This window comes from Trypanosoma cruzi, genomic scaffold, assembly GCF_000209065.1.
Source record: "Trypanosoma cruzi strain CL Brener 1047053514901 genomic scaffold, whole genome shotgun sequence".
Lineage (NCBI taxonomy): Eukaryota > Euglenozoa > Kinetoplastea > Trypanosomatida > Trypanosomatidae > Trypanosoma > Trypanosoma cruzi.
In genome coordinates, this window is record NW_001849130.1 from 14,694 (window position 1) to 19,468 (window position 4,775).

General features: G+C 53.1%; 1 pseudogene, besides 1 other annotated feature; it reads right to left on the reverse strand.

Moving 5' to 3' along the window:
* Tc00.1047053509431.10 lies at positions 1-891 on the reverse strand (annotated as a pseudogene; the record flags this gene model as incomplete).
* Positions 1-4,775: a sequence feature (areas not merged during assembly with more than two copies in the genome that could not be assigned to a particular haplotype).

Consider the following 4,775-nt stretch of genomic DNA (forward strand, 5'->3'; position numbering starts at 1 on the left):
CGATCGAAACCTGTCCTCCGCCCTGCGTTTCTGCGACCAGACCTCAAAGTAGCTCATCATTAGCCGACCCGCCGCACTTCCCACCCCGTTCAGCACTGTGAGAAGCGTTTTGACGGCGTTGTCCACCTCCTTGTCAGCAAGTGCGGCGTAGATGAAGCTGGCGTTGGAGATAATCACAAGCACGGTGCCCATAATGGAGAAAATGCTCCAGAAAAAGGCCCACAACTCCAGCGTTTTCAGGTTCTGGAGAAAGGTCGTCTGGTACTGCGGCGCAATGTAGTCGACGTCCGTCTCCACACTCTTTGGGAGGCCACCAGCCGCCGCAGGCTCGTTCGCCGCCTCATCACTTGCATCCGGTCTGTCCATCCCACTGCAGTCATCCTCCTCCCGTTGTGTCTTCCTCCTCTCAAGACACGAAACTGGCAGCGCCATCAGCGGAAGTGCCACAATGACAGCAATCAAGATGGATGCAAATATGATGCGCTGCGTCCTCCCCCACTCCAGATACGCAACCAGTGCGCTCTGCAGAGGCAAGTATATAACCAGCAGGACAACAAACGCAATACCGATCGCGAGGCGAATTGTGGGTGGTTTCTGGCGAAGGTAAACGGATTTGCGTGCCAGTCGTCTCTGCTTTTCCTCGACGCCCAGGTGTTTCTCTTCATAGCCAGTCAGGTGGTACGACGGGAGTAGCACAAAGAAGAAACCCGCAGCTCCAGTCACGAGGAACAGCACCATCAGAAAATAGAAGTACTGGTCCGGTCTCCCGTCAAAAAAAGCCAGCTGGATGCTTCCCACAATGGCAGAGCCCAGTCCGATGTACGACTTCAAAATGGCCACGACAGGACCCCTGCTGATTTTTTTTTTTCTACTCTTATCAGCGCGTCTAGCTATACAATGCCATCTGAGTGCTGAAGAGGTGGTCGAGCAACGACAAAAGTTTCCTGCTATGAAGCAACTGCCATTGAGAACTTTCCGAGGCGAAGGTCCTGTTCAATGCCCAGCCGCTGGCGCACAGCCAAGGTGCCTGGACATTCTGGAAGCAGATGGTGCAAGGTTTCCTGCGGGCCGATTGGCGTGCTTGTGGAAGCTGGCTGATCCTGCGGCAGCAGAGATCGCCTCCTGGCACTGCTGTTTCGATGTCGTGTGGCGTCTGGGTTGTGTGCGCAGCGACTTCTGTGCAGTGCGGTGCTTCTACGTGTGGGGAAAACCATGTCACAGAAATCACATTTGAGCTCGGGAAGCGGTGGAGGATGTTCCGGATGAAATGACCGACAGTGACTGACGAGACCCGAGAATCCCGTCAATGTAGAATCACAGTGCGGACATTTCTCCTTCCGACGGCGTGGGAGGGTCCGTCTCCTTACTGGAGAGACGTCTTCCTCCCTCGCCGACGGGGGAACAGTGTCCGTCCCCGGTGCAGTTGGATCGTTGTTAGAGCGCATATATGCAGACTGTTCCGGTGAGATGTTGCAGAATCGGCATTGGTTCGTGCAATCTCTCACGGCCCAGTATAGTCGGCCCCAGAGCTCAGATTCCCCGCACCTTGCCCTTGCGAGGTGAACCAGTTCCTGACGGTGCAGAAATTCCTGAGTGATTAGGTCCTTACCGCTGAGATCTGATGGCCTTGTGCCGCAAAGCAAGTAGCGATGAGTGTCTTGACGAATGGTACTACGCCACTTGTTGGTGAGCTGGGTAGTAAAACATGTCAGCAGATCCGTATGCCATAAAGGTGCGATTCCTTGCTCCGTGTATTGTCCACTTTCCATAGTCTGCGTCGCATACTGATCTGCAAGCTCGTTAGCATGTACTCCGCAATGTCCGTAACAAAACTGCAGGTGCACGGACCAGCCAGCACACGTCAGTGTCAAGAGACGCTGCCAGATCTGATCCTCCGTCCAGTCTGTCTGACTGAGCGGGCCCCTGTTTAGAGTCGCTAGAAGAGACTGACTGTCCGTAACCACAAGCAGGGTTTTACGCCTGTGGCGGATACGAGGGGCAATCAGCTTCTATAGGGCTAGAAGCAGCGCACGGGATTCCGTCCTGTAGCTGCATGGACGTGCACCGCCGTTGATACTGGCCTTTTCTATTATCTCCGATGAGTTGAGGGATGAAAGCAGTATTCCAACCCCTGCTGACTTGGGAACGTCGACACCGCCATCGGTCGCAAGTATCCACGAACGATGGCTGTGCAGCGCCAGAGCCTCTTCGCTGACTCTGCGCTTTTCCCTTATCAGCTCTTCTTCGTAAGTTATTGAGTGGTCTATCGGAAGTTCCACGCCGATGGTGACCCGGTGAGCGGAGGCCGCAAACCAGGGAGGAATGGAGCTGCGAAAGAACCGCTCTTCGCGTGGTGAGCTCTCGGTGATGCCGTAGTCCTTTGTGTATGCGTCTACGAAGGCATATAGCTCGTCTCGAGATAATGGCGAGATGCGGTGGCTCAGGCGGGGTTCTCCGCATCCAGTCCATCTGACATGCGCGTGTGTTCTCAAATATAGAGAGACGCGCGCGCAGGCAAAGGACGTGGAGCGGCGGCATGTTAGCCTCCAGTAGCGCGGATTCCGGGTCAACAGTGCTCGGAACTCCGCTGACAATGCGTGCTAGAGTTGCGTACGTCTTCTGCATCTCATTCTTCGCTGAATCCGTCGCTACTGCCCATATGAGCTCGCTGCCATAGCGTAATTTGGAAGCACCGTATCCAATGACGAACGTGCGTAGGTCATGTGGAGATGGTCCCGCCTCTTTGTGCGCTATGCAGCGTAGCTGCGATATCCGTTGCGAAGTGGCAGCGCATTGCTTGGAGGCCGCCACATTTAGCGTCAGTCGTGGATCGAGATCCACGCCGAGAAGCTTCGTAGTTCGCGACGCCCCCATGGTCATGACTGGGATTTGACATCCAGCCACTACCAGGGGCCACTTTCCTTCACGATCATAATCTGACTCCATGTGCGTGGAAAGTGTGAACCAAGCAGCTTCACACATTGACGGGTTAATGGCCAAGCCACTTTCCTGACTCCACGCATGCGGTGTTTTGAAGAACCGTGTTGGCGGTGGGAATGGCGTCTTCCCGGGACTGCCCCTTGACGATAATAGAGAGGTCGTCCGCATACATGTCTGCTGTGATACCCGCAAAGCCGTTCAGCAGATTGAGAAGTGGGTGTGCGTAAAGGGAGAACAAATACGGTCCCAGTACGGACCCCTGAGGAACTCCTCGCAGCATGGGACGCCGATCGCTGTGTCTGTGGCCAACTCGTGTCTTCGCGTAGCGACCACATAGAAAGTTTCTAAGCCACCTTCTACAATTCACCCCCGGAATATTAGCCAGCAAGCGACTGAGGACTCGATGATCTATGGAGTCAAAGGCCTTGCTGAAATCAACCAACACCAGCAGGGTCCGATGGGGTCTGTAGTGGAGTTGATTGCCAATACCGCTCTTCTTGGGAAGGTTCACTTGGAAATAATGATTTCTATTATGCTCCACTTCGTGTATCAGGTGTGCCAGCTGCATCGTCGTGGTACGCATACTGCGATATGCATACTGGTGGGGGTGCGGCGTCCACACCCAAAGCAATCTCTTCAGTACCATTTTCTCAGCAACCTTACTCACAATGGAGGTAAGGCTGATGGGTCGATATGACTCAAGCAGTTCCGGCGACTTACCGGGTTTTAAGAGTGGAACGATGGTAGCGCGTCTCCACTCAACCGGAATCGTACCGGTCGTCCAACTGTGGTTAATGCAACGAAGAAGGAATCGGAGGCTCTTTGACGAAATATGTCGCAGTGCCTCACTGTAGACTTCATCCGGTCCGGGGGCCTTGCCATACGGCGTATTGCGTAGCGCAGCAAGCAGTTCCGTACGATTAAAAGGTGCATCAAGAGGGGAGTGAAGATGAGCAACTAAACCAGATGTGGTGGCAGCTTCGTTTTTATCCTGTGGCTCAGAACTAGATGAGAGTGAAGAACCTGAAGTAAATGTAGCGGCAGACTCGTTGTTGTTCTGCGGCTCAGAAATACAAGAGATAAGAGAGGTGGAAGAAACTAAGCTAGAAGTAGCGGCAGACTCGTTGTTGTTCTGCGGCTTGGAGCTAGAAGAAGTAGAAGAAAATGAAGTAAATGAGGCAGCAGACTCGTTGTTGTTCTGCTGCCCAAAAAGAAAAGAAGCATTAATGTTCAAAGATGCACTCTGTCTGTTGATGCCTTTGGAAAACCTAACTGCCTTGTGAGAGGGGTGAAATGGAAGAAAGATGCGATTGAGAGCATTCGCTGCTCTCCTTGCTGTTTTATAAGTGTGTTGACCATCTCCCAATAACATTGATGTGGGAGATGGAAGTGATGCCTTTTTTCGTCCGGAAATGTATTTCCATGCGAGTGGCTCGCCTGGATTTAACTTGCTGATGCGGCGTAGATACGTGTTGCGCAAGCGCTCTCGGAGTAGGAGGAAGAATTGACTCCTTGTCCGTTGCATTTCTGCCTCACGGTCGGGCGTCGGTAACTGTAGATAGCGGGCCTTGCTGTCGGTAGCAATCCGCTCTGCTTCCATGAGAGTGTCGTCCCAAAGCCTGGGACCGTCCTTTTGCATGCCGCGGGGGCAATGTCGTCGATACGAAGTTATAAGCGCTCTCGTGAAAGCTTTAATGCCGGTGGACTGCTTTTTATAGTCATATGCCGGAATTTGTGCGTCGAAGTCCTTGATGAATAAATTCCACTTGCACTTCCCCCAACTGTAGAAAAACTTAGGTGCCGAAGGGGGTGCCGAAGGTATGGTATCCTTAAAT